The sequence below is a fragment of the Symsagittifera roscoffensis genome, chromosome 10, assembly GCF_963678635.1.
Source record: "Symsagittifera roscoffensis chromosome 10, txSymRosc1.1, whole genome shotgun sequence".
Lineage (NCBI taxonomy): Eukaryota > Metazoa > Xenacoelomorpha > Acoela > Convolutidae > Symsagittifera > Symsagittifera roscoffensis.
The window spans coordinates 1,349,311-1,363,654 of record NC_087071.1 but is presented as its reverse complement, the minus strand read 5'-3'; the positions used below and the strand labels follow the sequence as shown (position 1 = coordinate 1,363,654).

At 36.8% G+C, this 14,344-nt stretch overlaps 10 non-coding genes and 1 pseudogene across 10 annotated transcripts; all 11 read right to left on the bottom strand.

Moving 5' to 3' along the window:
* Nucleotides 1-898: 898 nt before the first annotated feature.
* Nucleotides 899-1,017, bottom strand: LOC134855714 (5S ribosomal RNA). Its single transcript, XR_010164572.1, has one exon. It is a non-coding gene; the product is annotated as a 5S ribosomal RNA (ribosomal RNA).
* A 1,159-nt stretch (nucleotides 1,018-2,176) lies between these two features.
* On the bottom strand, nucleotides 2,177-2,295 carry LOC134855745 (5S ribosomal RNA). Its single transcript, XR_010164601.1, has one exon. It is a non-coding gene; the product is annotated as a 5S ribosomal RNA (ribosomal RNA).
* A 1,152-nt stretch (nucleotides 2,296-3,447) lies between these two features.
* LOC134855738 (5S ribosomal RNA) lies at nucleotides 3,448-3,566 on the bottom strand. The gene has a single exon (XR_010164595.1). It is a non-coding gene; the product is annotated as a 5S ribosomal RNA (ribosomal RNA).
* Nucleotides 3,567-4,539: 973 nt separating this feature from the next.
* On the bottom strand, nucleotides 4,540-4,658 carry LOC134855849 (5S ribosomal RNA). Its single transcript, XR_010164690.1, has one exon. It is a non-coding gene; the product is annotated as a 5S ribosomal RNA (ribosomal RNA).
* Nucleotides 4,659-5,740: 1,082 nt separating this feature from the next.
* LOC134855769 (5S ribosomal RNA) lies at nucleotides 5,741-5,859 on the bottom strand. The gene has a single exon (XR_010164624.1). It is a non-coding gene; the product is annotated as a 5S ribosomal RNA (ribosomal RNA).
* A 1,155-nt stretch (nucleotides 5,860-7,014) lies between these two features.
* LOC134855730 (5S ribosomal RNA) lies at nucleotides 7,015-7,133 on the bottom strand. The gene has a single exon (XR_010164587.1). It is a non-coding gene; the product is annotated as a 5S ribosomal RNA (ribosomal RNA).
* A 1,155-nt stretch (nucleotides 7,134-8,288) lies between these two features.
* Nucleotides 8,289-8,407, bottom strand: LOC134855732 (5S ribosomal RNA). The gene has a single exon (XR_010164589.1). It is a non-coding gene; the product is annotated as a 5S ribosomal RNA (ribosomal RNA).
* Nucleotides 8,408-9,565: 1,158 nt separating this feature from the next.
* Nucleotides 9,566-9,684, bottom strand: LOC134855774 (5S ribosomal RNA; annotated as a pseudogene).
* Nucleotides 9,685-10,841: 1,157 nt separating this feature from the next.
* LOC134855739 (5S ribosomal RNA) lies at nucleotides 10,842-10,960 on the bottom strand. Its single transcript, XR_010164596.1, has one exon. It is a non-coding gene; the product is annotated as a 5S ribosomal RNA (ribosomal RNA).
* A 1,155-nt stretch (nucleotides 10,961-12,115) lies between these two features.
* On the bottom strand, nucleotides 12,116-12,234 carry LOC134855755 (5S ribosomal RNA). The gene has a single exon (XR_010164611.1). It is a non-coding gene; the product is annotated as a 5S ribosomal RNA (ribosomal RNA).
* A 1,154-nt stretch (nucleotides 12,235-13,388) lies between these two features.
* Nucleotides 13,389-13,507, bottom strand: LOC134855754 (5S ribosomal RNA). The gene has a single exon (XR_010164610.1). It is a non-coding gene; the product is annotated as a 5S ribosomal RNA (ribosomal RNA).
* Nucleotides 13,508-14,344: the final 837 nt, after the last annotated feature.

Sequence of the window (14,344 nt, the reverse complement as noted above, 5' to 3'; positions counted from 1 at the left end):
GAGAGTAAAAATATGCTCTTATACCATGTAAAAGTTTACACGCTCACGTTATAATTTTTGCATTTCAAACAAAATTTTGAAAATTGACAATGTTTGGAATTTTTTGACCCAATGTGTTTTATGGCCAAATCAGCTGGTCAAAGCCTACGGAGCGTGTACAGGGTGTCTTGGATGACCATCTATGACATGATAGTGGCACATTCACTGTAAGTGGCATATGATTGAATACCAGCCAGGATACTGTCAGTTGCTTTTAGCCTAATTGTAGTGATGAACTTATTAAATAGGTAAGTATTCAAATCTATTTGATAATTTTTCTTTGAATGCACTCTGCGACAGCGGAGGGCAGCCCAATTCTCTTTAAAAATGCAAGAAAAAAAAATTGCACTAATTTGAAAGTTAGATTTTAGGCCAATTTTCGTCCAAAATGGCCGAAATTCGGGTCACCCCAAATTTTCAACTGATGATTACTCCACGTACACTTAAGCTACAAACGTCGTTTTGGGCTCGTTGGAATTGTCCTGAGCTGAGATTTATGAAAAAAGATGAAAAAAATGAACTTTGAACGCAAAAAAAAACCAAAAATTTTGGAAATTTCATTTTTTGCACCACACCACGCTCGATTAGGCTTAACTTTTTGGCATCACCGAGATTTCAAAAGCTTATAACTTTGTGTTGGACCGACGAAATCGGTTCATTTTCTCAGTCCCCCAAGATTTGACCGTGATCTTATGATCCAAATAATAAAGTTTGGAAATTTTAAAATTTTTGGGCAAGTAATGGCTTTTCGCGCAATTCACCAGGCTCGATTAGGCTTAACTTTTTGACATCATCGAACTTTAAACAGCAATAACTCTTAGCGTATAAAAGTAAAAGAAACACTTTTGCTTTAAACAAAAGCCTACAACACCTGGTGTTCCCAGGCGGTCTCCCATCCAAGTACTAACCAGGCCCAATGTTGCTTAACTTCGGTGACCGGACGAGAACCGTTGCATTCAACATGGTATGGTCGTAGGCATTTGAGTTGATCCGCTTTCATTTTTATTCTGACTAGCATATGTCTATGTACATTACTTTTAAAACACTCGCCCTCGCGCGAGAGTAAAAATATGCTCTTATACCATGTAAAAGTTTACACGCTCACGTTATAATTTTTGCATTTCAAACAAAATTTTGAAGATTGACAATGTTTGGAATTTTTTGACCCAATGTGTTTTATGGCCAAATCAGCTGCTCAAAGCCTACGGAGCGTGTACAAGGTGTCTTGGATGACCATCTATGACATGATAGTGGCACATTCACTGTAAGTGGCATATGATTGAATACCAGCCAGGATACTGTCAGTTGCTTTTAGCCTAATTGTAGTGATAAACTTATCAAATAGGTAAGTATTCAAATCTATTTGATAATTTTTCTTTGAATGCACTCTGCTACAGCGGAGGGCAGCCCAATTCTCTTTAAAAATGCAAGAAAAAAAATTGCACTAAGTTAAAAGTTAGATTTTAGGCTAATTTTCGTCCAAAATGGCCGAAATTCGGGTCCCCCCAAATTTTCAACTGATGATTACTCCACGTACAGTTAAGCTACAAACGTCGTTTTGGGCTCGTTGGAATTGTCCTGAGCTGAAATTTATAAAACGAGATGAAAAAAATGAACTTTGATCGAAAAAAAGACAAACATTTTGAAAATTTCTTTTTTTGCACCACGCTCGATTAGGCTTAACTTTTTGGCATCACCGAGATTTCAAAAACTTATAATTTTGTGTTGGACCCACAAAATTGGCTCATTTTCTCAGTCCCCCAAGATGTGACCATGATCTTATGATCAAAACAATAAAATTTGGAAATTTTAAAACTTTTGGGCAAGTTATGGCCGTTCGCGCAATTCACCAGGCTCGATGGGGCTTAACTTTTTGACATCACCGAAATTCAAAAGGCTATAACTCAAAGACCCCACAAGTTATCTCCATTACTTTTGGCCTATCAGCAGCTGATTTTACACAAAACTGATACTGCAAAAGAAAATTTTCGGTTTTCTGTTGCTTTGGCCAAAATTTGACCCATTGAATATTTTTGCACCACGCTCGATTGGGCTTAACTTTTTGACATCATCGAACTTTAAACAGCAATAACTCTTAGCGTATAAAAGTAAAAGAAAGACTTTTGCTTTAAATAATAGCCTACAACACCTGGTGAGCCCAGGCGGTCTCTCATCCAAGTACTAACCAGGCCCAATGTTGCTTAACTTCGGTGATCGGACGAGAACCGGTGCATTCAACATGGTATGGTCGTAGGCATTTGAGTTACTCCCCTTTCATTTATATCCTGACTAGCATATGTCTATGTACATTACTTTTGAAACACTCACCCTCGCTTGAGAGTAAAATTTTGCTCTTATACCATGTAGAAGTTTACACGCTCACGTTATAATTTATGCATTTCAAACAAAAATTCGAAAATTGACAATGTTTGGAATTTTTTTGACCCAATGTGTTTTATGGCCAAATCAGCTGATCAAAACCTACGGAGCGTGTACAGGGTTTCTTGGATGACCATCTATGACATGATAGCCGCACATTCACTGTAAGTGGCATATGATTGAATACCAGCCAGGATACTGTCAGTTGCTTTTAGCCTAATTGTAGTGATAAACTTATCAAATAGGTAAGTATTCAAATCTATTTGATAATTTTACTTTGAATGCACTCTGCGACAGCAGAGGGCAGCCCAATTCTCTTTAAAAATGCAAGAAAAAAAATGCACTAAGTTAAAAGTTAGATTTTAGGCCAATTTTCGTCCAAAATGGCCGAAATTCGGGTCCCCCCCAAATATTCAACTGATGATTATTCCACGTACAGTTAAGCTACAAACGTCGTTTTGGACTCGTTGGAATTGTCCTGAGCTGAAATTTATGAAACAAGATGAAAAAAATGAACTTTGAAAAAAAAAAATTTTGAAAATTTCATTTTTTGCACCACGCTCGATTAGGCTTAACTTTTTGGCATCACCGAGATTTCAAAAGCTTTTAACTTTGTGTTGGACCAACGACATCGGTTCATTTTCTCAGTCCCGCAAGATTCGACCTTGATCTTATGATCCAAACAATAAAATTTGGAAATTTTAAAATTTTTGGGCAAGTTATGGCCGTTCGCGCAATTCACCAGGCTCGATTGGGCTTAACTTTTTGACATCACCGAAATTCAAAAGGCTATAACTCAAGGACCCCAAAAGTTATCTCCTTTATTTTTGGCCTATCAGCAGCTTATTGTACACAAAATTGATACTGCAAAAGAAATTTTTCGGTTTTCTGTTGTTTTGGCCAAAATTTGACCCATTGAAAAGTTTTGCACCACGCTCGATTAGGCTGAACTTTTTGACATCACCGAAATTTAAACAGCAATAACTCTTAGCGTATAAAAGTAAAAGAAATACTTTTGCTTTAAATAAAAGCCTACAACACCTGGTGATCCCAGGCGGTCTCTCATCCAAGTACTAACCAGGCCCAATGTTGCTTAACTTCGGTGATCGGACGAGAACCGGTGCATTCAACATGGTATGGTCGTATGCATTTGAGTTACTCCCCTTTCATTTATATCCTGACTAGCATATGTCTATGTACATTACTTTTGAAACACTCGCCCTCGCGTGAGAGTAAAAATTTGCTCTTAAACCATGTAAAAGTTTACACGCTCACGTTATAATTTATGCATTTCAAACAAAAATTTGAAAATTGACAATGTTTGGAATTTTTTTGACCCAATGTGTTTCATGGCCAAAACAGCTGGTCAAAACCTACGGAGCGTGTACAGGGTTTCTTGGATGACCATCTATGACATGATAGCCGCACATTCACTGTAAGTGGCATATGATTGAATACCAGCCAGGATACTGTCAGTTGCTTTTAGCCTAATTGTTGTGATAAACTTATTAAATAGGTAAGTATTAAAATCTATTTGATAAGTTTTCTTTGAATGCACTCTGTGACAGCGGCGGGCAGCCCAATTCTCTTTAAAAATGCAAGAAAAAAAAATGCACTAAGTTAAAAGTTAGATTTTAGGCCAATTTTCGTCCAAAATGGCCGAAATTCGGGTCCCCCCAAATTTTCAACTGATGATTACTCCACGTACACTTAAGCTACAAACGTCGTTTTGGGCTCGTTGGAATTTTGTCCTGAGCTGAAAATTATGGAACAAGATGAAAAAAATGAACTTTGAACGAAAAAAAAATTAAAATTTTGAAAATTTCATTTTTTGCACCACGCTCGATTAGGCTTATTTTTTTGGCATCACCAAGATTTCCAAAGCTTATAACTTTGTGTTGGACCAACGAAATCGGTTCATTTTCTCAGTCCCCCGAGATTCCACCATGATCTTATGATCCAAATAATAAAATTTGGAAATTTTAAAATTTTTGGGCAAGTTATGGCCGTTCGCGCAATTCACCAGGCTCGATTGGGCTTAACTTTTTGACATCACCGAACTTTAAACAGCAATAACTCTTAGCGTATAAAAGTAAAAGAAATACTTTTGCTTTAAATAAAAGCCTACAACACCTGGTGTTCCCAGGCGGTCTCCCATACAAGTACTAACCAGGCCCAATGTTGCTTAACTTCGGTGATCGGACGAGAACCGGTGCATTCAACATGGTATGGTCGTAGGCATTTGAGTTGATCCGCTTTCATTTATATCCTGACTAGCATATGTGTATGTACATTACTTTTAAAACACTCGCACTCGCGCGAGAGTAAAAACATGCTCTTATACCATGTAAAAGTTTACACGCTCACCTTATAATTTATGCATTTCAAACAAAATTTTGAAAATTGACAATGTTTGGAATTTTTTTGACCCAATGTGTTTTATGGCCAAAACAGCTGGTCAAAACCTACGGAGCGTGTACAGGGTGTCTTGGATGACCATCTATGACATGATAGCCGCACATTCACTGTAAGTGGCATATGATTGAATACCAGCCAGGATACTGTCAATTGCTTTTAGCCTAATTGTTGTGATAAACTTATTAAATAGGTAAGTATTCAAATCTATTTGATAACCTAAAAGTTAGATTTTAGGCCAATTTTCGTCCAAATTGGCCGAAATTCGGGTCCCCCAAATTTTCAACTGATGATTATTCCACGTACAGTTAAGCTACAAACGTCGTTTTGAGCTCGTTGGAATTGTCCTGAGCTGAAGTTTATGAAACAAGATGAAAAAAATGAACTTTGAACAAAAAAAAAACAAAAAATTTTGAAAATTTCATTTTTTGCACCACGCTCGATTAGGCTTAACTTTTTGGCATCACCGAGATTTCAAAAGCTTTTAACTTTGTGTTGGACCAACGAAATCGGTTCATTTTCTCAGTCCCGCAAGATTTGACCTTGATCTTTTGATCCAAACAATAAAATTTGAAAAATTTAAAATTTTTGGACAAGTTATGGCCGTTCGCGCAATTTACCAGGCTCGATTGGGCTTAACTTTTTGACATCACCGAAATTCAAAAGGCTATAACTCAAAGACCCCAAAAGTTATCTCCATTATTTTTGGCCTATCAGCAGCTTATTGTACACAAAATTGATACTGCAAAAGAAATTTTTTGGTTTTCTGTTGTTTTGGCCAAAATTTGACCCATTGAAAATTTTTGCACCACGCTCGATTAGGCTTAACTTTTTGACATCACCGAAATTTAAACAGCAATAACTCTTAGCGTATAAAAGTAAAAGAAAAATTTTTGCTCTAAATTAAAACCTACAACACCGGGTGATCCCAGGCGGTCTCTCTTCCAAGTACTAACCAGGCCCAATGTTGCTTAACTTCGGTGATCGGACGAGAACCGGTGCATTCAAAATGGTATGGTCGTAGGCTTTTGAGTTACTCCGCTTTCATTTACACCCTGACTAGCATATGTCTATGTACATTACTTTTAAAACACTCGCCCTCGCGCGAGAGTAAAAATATGCTCTTATACCATGTAAAAGTTTACACGCTCACGTTATAATTTATGCATTTCAAACAAAATTTTGAAAATTGACAATGTTTGGAATTTTTTTGACTCAATGTGTTTTATGGCCAAATCAGCTGGTCAAAACCTACGGAGCGTGTACAGGGTTTCTTGGATGACCATCTATGACATGATAGCCGCACATTCACTGTAAGTGGCATATGATTGAATACCAGCCAAGATACTGTCAGTTGCTTTTAGCCTAATTGTTGTGATAAACTTATTAAATAGGTAAGTATTCAAATTTATTTGATAAGTTTTCTTTGAATGCACTCTGCGACAGTGGAGGGCAGCCCAATTCTCTTAAAAAATGCAAAAAAATAATGCATTAACTTAAAAGTTAGATTTTAGGCCAATTTTCGTCCAAAATGGCCGAAATTCTGGTCCCAATTTTTCAACTGATGATTACTCCACGTACACTTAAGCTACAAACGTCGTTTTGGGCTCGTTGGAATTGTCCTGAGCTGAAATTTACGAAACAAGATGATCAAATGAACTTTGAACGAAAAAAAAAACAAAATTTTTGAAAATTTCATTTTTTGCACCACGCTCGATTAGGCTTAACTTTTTGGCATCACCGAGACTTCAAAAGCTTATAACTTTGTGTTGGACCGACGAAATCGGTTCATTTTCTTAGTCCCCCAAGATTTGACCATGATATTATGGTCCAAATAATAAAATTTGGAAATTTTAAAATTTTTGGGCAAGTTATGGCCGTTCGCGCAATTCACCAGGCTCGATTGGGCTTAACTTTTTGACATCACCGAAATTCAAAAGGCTATAACTCAAAAACCCCAAAAGTTATCTCCATTATTTTTGGCCTATCAGCAGCTTATTGTACACAAAATTGATACTGCAAAAGAAATTTTTCGGTTTTCTGTTGTTTTGGCCAAAATTTGACCCATTGAAAAATTTTGCACCACGCTCGATTAGGCTTAACTTTTTGACATCACCGAAGTTTAAACAGCAATAACTCTTAGGGTGTAAAAGTAAAAGAAATACTTTTGCTTTAAATAAAAACCTACAACACCGGGTGATCCCAGGCGGTCTCCCATCCAAGTACTAACCAGGCCCAATGTTGCTTAACTTCGGTGATCGGACGAGAACCGGTGCATTCAAAATGGTATGGTCGTAGGCTTTTGAGTTACTCCGCTTTCATTTACACCCTGACTAGCATATGTCTATGTACATTACTTTTAAAACATTCGCCCTCGCGCGAGAGTAAAAATATGCTCTTATACCATGTAAAAGTTTACACGCTCACGTTATAATTTATGCATTTCAAACAAAATTTTGAAAATTGACAATGTTTGGAATTTTTTTGACCCAATGTGTTTTATGGCCAAATCAGCTGGTCAAAACCTACGGAGCGTGTACAGGGTTTCTTGGACGACCATCTATGACATGATAGCCGCACATTCACTGTAAGTGGCATATGATTGAATACCAGCCAAGATACTGTCAGTTGCTTTTAGCCTAATTGTTGTGATAAACTTATTAAATAGGTAAGTATTCAAATTTATTTGATAAGTTTTCTTTGAATGCACTCTGCGACAGTGGAGGGCAGCCCAATTCTCTTAAAAAATGCAAAAAAATAATGCATTAACTTAAAAGTTAGATTTTAGGCCAATTTTCGTCCAAAATGGCCGAAATTCTGGTCCCAATTTTTCAACTGATGATTACTCCACGTACACTTAAGCTACAAACGTCGTTTTGGGCTCGTTGGAATTGTCCTGAGCTGAAATTTACGAAACGAGATGAAAAAATGAACTTTGAACGAAAAAAAAAACAAAATTTTTGAAAATTTCATTTTTTGCACCACGCTCGATTAGGCTTAACTTTTTGGCATCACCGAGACTTCAAAAGCTTATAACTTTGTGTTGGACCGACGAAATCGGTTCATTTTCTTAGTCCCCCAAGATTCGACCATGATATTATGGTCCAAATAATAAAATTTGGAAATTTTAAAATTTTTGGGCAAGTTATGGCCGTTCGCGCAATTCACCAGGCTCGATTGGGCTTAACTTTTTGACATCACCGAAATTCAAAAGGCTATAACTCAAAAACCCCAAAAGTTATCTCCATTATTTTTGGCCTATCAGCAGCTTATTGTACACAAAATTGATACTGCAAAAGAAATTTTTCGGTTTTCTGTTGTTTTGGCCAAAATTTGACCCATTGAAAAATTTTGCACCACGCTCGATTAGGCTTAACTTTTTGACATCACCGAAGTTTAAACAGCAATAACTCTTAGGGTGTAAAAGTAAAAGAAATACTTTTGCTTTAAATAAAAACCTACAACACCGGGTGATCTCAGGCGGTCTCCCATCCAAGTACTAACCAGGCCCAATGTTGCTTAACTTCGGTGATCGGACGAGAACCGGTGCATTCAAAATGGTATGGTCGTAGGCTTTTGAGTTACTCCGCTTTCATTTACACCCTGACTAGCATATGTCTATGTACATTACTTTTAAAACATTCGCCCTCGCGCGAGAGTAAAAATATGCTCTTATACCATGTAAAAGTTTACACGCTCACGTTATAATTTATGCATTTCAAACAAAATTTTGAAAATTGACAATGTTTGGATTTTTTTTGACCCAATGTGTTTTATGGCCAAATCAGCTGGTCAAAACCTACGGAGCGTGTACAGGGTTTCTTGGATGACCATCTATGACATGATAGCCGTACATTCACTGTAAGTGGCATATGATTGAATACCAGCCAAGATACTGTCAGTTGCTTTTAGCCTAATTGTTGTGATAAACTTAGTAAATAGGTAAGTATTCAAATTTATTTGATAAATTTTCTTTGAATGCACTCTGCGACAGTGGAGGGCAGCCCAATTCTCTTAAAAAATGCAAAAAAAATATTGCATTAACTTAAAAGTTAGATTTTAGGCCAATTTTCGTCCAAAATGGCCGAAATTCGGGTCCCCCCAATTTTTCAACTGATGATTACTCCACGTACACTTAAGCTACAAACGTCGTTTTGGGCTCGTTGGAATTGTCCTGAGCTGAAATTTACGAAACGAGATGAAAAAATGAAGTTTGAACGAAAAAAAAACAAAATTTTTGAAATTTTCATTTTTTGCACCACGCTCGATTAGGCTTAACTTTTTGGCATCACCGAGACTTCAAAAGCTTATAACTTTGTGTTGGACCGACGAAATCGGTTCATTTTCTTAGTCCCCCAAAATTTGACCATGATATTATGATCCAAATAATAAAATTTGGAAATTTTAAAATTTTTGGGCCAGTTATGGCCGTTCGCGCAATTCACCAGGCTCGATTGGGCTTAACTTTTTGACATCACCGAAATTCAAAAGGCTATAACTCAAAAACCCCAAAAGTTATCTCCATTATTTTTGGCCTATCAGCAGCTTATTGTACACAAAATTGATACTGCAAAAGAAATTTTTCGGTTTTCTGTTGTTTTGGCCAAAATTTGACCCATTGAAAAATTTTGCACCACGCTCGATTAGGCTTAACTTTTTGACATCACCGAACTTTAAACAGCAATAACTCTTGGGGTGTAAAAGTAAAAGAAAGACTTTTGCTTTAAATAAAAATCTACAACACCTGGTGATCCCAGGCGGTCTCCCATCCAAGTACTAACCAGGCCCAATGCTGCTTAACTTCGTTGATCGGACGAGAACCGGTGCATTCAAAATGGTATGGTCGTAGGCTTTTGAGTTACTCCGCTTTCATTTATACCCTGACTAGCATATGTCTATGTACATTACTTTTAAAACACTCGCCCTCGCGCGAGAGTAAAAATATGCTCTTATACCATGTAAAAGTTTACACGCTCACGTTATAATTTATGCATTTCAAACAAAATTTTGAAAATTGACAATGTTTGGAATTTTTTTGACCCAATGTGTTTTATGGCCAATCAGCTGGTCAAAACCTACGGAGCGTGTACAGGGTTTCTTGGTTGACCATCTATGTCATGATAGCCGCACATTCACTGCAAGTGGCATATGATTGAATACCAGCCAAGATACTGTCAGTTGCTTTTAGCCTAATTGTTGTGATAAACTTATTAAATAGGTAAGTATTCAAATTTATTTGATAAGTTTTCTTTGACTGCACTCTGCGACAGTGGAGGGCAGCCCAATTCTCTTTTAAAATGCAAAAAAATATTGCATTAACTTAAAAGTTAGATTTTAGGCCAATTTTCGTCCAAAATGGCCGAAATTCGGGTCCCCCCAATTTTTCAACTGATGATTACTCCACGTACACTTAAGCTACAAACGTCGTTTTGGGCTCGTTGGAATTGTCCTGAGCTAAAAATTACGAAACGAGATGAAAAAATGAACTTTGAAAGAAAAAAAAAACAAAATTTTTGAAAATTTCATTTTTTGCACCACGCTCGATTAGGCTTAACTTTTTGGCATCACCGAGACTTCAAAAGCTTATAACTTTGTGTTGGACCGACGAAATCAGTTCATTTTCTTAGTTTCCCAAAATTTGACCATGATATTATGATCCAAATAATAAAATTTGGAAATTTTAAAATTTTTGGGCCAGTTATGGCCGTTCGCGCAATTCACCAGGCTCGATTGGGCTTAACTTTTTGACATCACCGAATTTCAAAAGGCTATAACTCAAAAACCCCAAAAGTTATCTCCATTATTTTTGGCCTATCAGCAGCTTATTGTACACAAAATTGATACTGCAAAAGAAATTTTTCGGTTTTCTGTTGTTTTGGCCGAAATTTGACCCATTGAAAAATTTTGCACCACGCTCGATTAGGCTTAACTTTTTGACATCACCGAACTTTAAACAGTAATAACTCTTGGGGTGTAAAAGTAAAAGAAAGACTTTTGCTTTAAATAAAAATCTACAACACCTGGTGATCCCAGGCGGTCTCCCATCCAAGTACTAACCAGGCCCAATGTTGCTTAACTTCGGTGATCGGACGAGAACCGGTGCATTCAAAATGGTATGGTCGTAGGCTTTTGAGTTACTTTGCTTTCATTTATACCCTGACTAGCATATGTCTATGTACATTACTTTTAAAACACTCGCCCTCGCGCGAGAGTAAAAATATGCTCTTATACCATGTAAAAGTTTACACGCTCACGTTATAATTTATGCATTTCAAACAAAATTTTGAAAATTGACAATTTTTGGAATTTTTTTGAACCAATGTGTTTTATGGCCAAATCAGCTGGTCAAAACCTACGGAGCGTGTACAGGGTTTCTTGGTTGACCATCTATGACATGATAGCCGCACATTCACTGTAAGTGGCATATGATTGAATACCAGCCAAGATACTGTCAGTTGCTTTTAGCCTAATTGTTGTGATAAACTTATTAAATAGGTAAGTATTCAAATTTATTTGATAAGTTTTCTTTGAATGCACTCTGCGACAGTGGAGGGCAGCCCAATTCTCTTAAAAAATGCAAAAAAATATTGCATTAACTTAAAAGTTAGATTTTAGGCCAATTTTCGTCCAAAATGGCCGAAATTCGGGTCCCCCCAATTTTTCAACTGATGATTACTCCACGTACACTTAAGCTACAAACGTCGTTTTGGGCTCGTTGGAATTGTCCTGAGCTGAAAATTACGAAACGAGATGAAAAAATGAACTTTGAACGAAAAAAAAAATTTTTTTGAAAATTTCATTTTTTGCACCACGCTCGATTAGGCTTATTTTTTTGGCTTCACCGAGACTTCAAAAGCTTATAACTTTGTGTTGGACCGACTAAATCGGTTCATTTTCTTAGTCCCCCAAGATTTGACCATGATATTATGATCCAAATAATAAAATTTGGAAATTTTAAAATTTTTGGGCAAGTTATGGCCGTTCGCGCAATTCACCAGGCTCGATTGGGCTTAACTTTTTGACATCACCGAAATTCAAAAGGCTATAACTCAAAAACCCCAAAAGTTATCTCCATTATTTTTGGCCTATCAGCAGCTTATTGTACACAAAATTGATACTGCAAGAGAAATTTCTCGGTTTTCTGTTGTTTTGGCCAAAATTTGACCCATTGAAAAATTTTGCACCACGCTCGATTAGGCTTAACTTTTTGACATCACCGAACTTTAAACAGCAATAACTCTTGGGGTGTAAAAGTAAAAGAAAGACTTTTGCTTTAAATAAAAATCTACAACACCTGGTGATCCCAGGCGGTCTCCCATCCAAGTACTAACCAGGCCCAATGTTGCTTAACTTCGGTGGTCGGACGAGAACCGGTGCATTCAAGATGGTATGGTCGTAGGCTTTTGAGTTACTCCGCTTTCATTTATACCCTGACTAGCATATGTCTATGTACATTACATTTAAAACACTCGCCCTCGCGCGAGAGTAAAAAGATGCTCTTATATCATGTAAAAGTTTACACGCTCACGTTATAATTTATGCATTTAAAACAAAATTTTGAAAATTGACAATGTTTGGAATTTTTTTGACCCAATGTGTTTTATGGCCAAATCAGCTGGTCAAAACCTACGGAGCGTGTACAGGGTTTCTTGGTTGACCATCTATGACATGATAGCCGCACATTCACTGTAAGTGGCATATGATTGAATACCAGCCAAGATACTGTCAGTTGCTTTTAGCCTAATTGTTGTGATAAACTTATTAAATAGGTAAGTATTCAAATTTATTTGATAAGTTTTCTTTGAATGCACTCTGCGACAGTGGAGGGCAGCCCAATTCTCTTAAAAAATGCAAAAAAATATTGCATTAACTTAAAAGTTAGATTTTAGGCCAATTTTCGTCCAAAATGGCCGAAATTCGGGTCCCCCCAATTTTTCAACTGATGATTACTCCACGTACACTTAAGCTACAAACGTCGTTTTGGGCTCGTTGGAATTGTCCTGAGCTGCAAATTACGAAACGAGATGAAAAAATGAACTTTGAACGAAAAAAAAATTTTTTTGAAAATTTCATTTTTTGCACCACGCTCGATTAGGCTTATTTTTTTGGCTTCACCGAGACTTCAAAAGCTTATAACTTTGTGTTGGACCGACTAAATCGGTTCATTTTCTTAGTCCCCCAAGATTTGACCATGATATTATGATCCAAATAATAAAATTTGGAAATTTTAAAATTTTTGGGCAAGTTATGGCCGTTCGCGCAATTCACCAGGCTCGATTGGGCTTAACTTTTTGACATCACCGAAATTCAAAAGGCTATAACTCAAAAACCCCAAAAGTTATCTCCATTATTTTTGGCCTATCAGCAGCTTATTGTACACAAAATTGATACTGCAAGAGAAATTTCTCGGTTTTCTGTTGTTTTGGCCAAAATTTGACCCATTGAAAAATTTTGCACCACGCTCGATTAGGCTTAACTTTTTGACATCACCGAACTTTAAACAGCAATAACTCTTGGGGTGTAAAAGTAAAAGAAAGACTTTTGCTTTAAATAAAAATCTACAACACCTGGTGATCCCAGGCGGTCTCCCATCCAAGTACTAACCAGGCCCAATGTTGCTTAACTTCGGTGGTCGGACGAGAACCGGTGCATTCAAGATGGTATGGTCGTAGGCTTTTGAGTTACTCCGCTTTCATTTATACCCTGACTAGCATATGTCTATGTACATTACATTTAAAACACTCGCCCTCGCGCGAGAGTAAAAAGATGCTCTTATATCATGTAAAAGTTTACACGCTCACGTTATAATTTATGCATTTAAAACAAAATTTTGAAAATTGACAATGTTTGGAATTTTTTTGACCCAATGTGTTTTATGGCCAAATCAGCTGGTCAAAACCTACGGAGCGTGTACAGGGTTTCTTGGTTGACCATCTATGACATGATAGCCGCACATTCACTGTAAGTGGCATATGATTGAATACCAGCCAAGATACTGTCAGTTGCTTTTAGCCTAATTGTTGTGATAAACTTATTAAATAGGTAAGTATTCAAATTTATTTGATAAGTTTTCTTTGAATGCACTCTGCGACAGTGGAGGGCAGCCCAATTCTCCTAAAAAATGCAAAAAAATATTGCATTAACTTAAAAGTTAGATTTTAGGCCAATTTTCGTCCAAAATGGCCGAAATTCGGGTCCCCCCAATTTTTCAACTGATGATTACTCCACGTACACTTAAGCTACAAACGTCGTTTTGGGCTCGTTGGAATTTTCCTGAGCTGAAAATTACGAAACGAGATGAAAAAATGAACTTTGAACGAAAAAAAAATTTTTTTTGAAAATTTCATTTTTTGCACCACGCTCGATTAGGCTTATTTTTTTGGCATCACCGAGACTTCAAAAGCTTATAACTTTGTGTTGGACCGACTAAATCGGTTCATTTTCTTAGTCCCCCAAGATTTGACCATGATATTATGATCCAAATAATAAAATTTGGAAATTTTAAAATTTT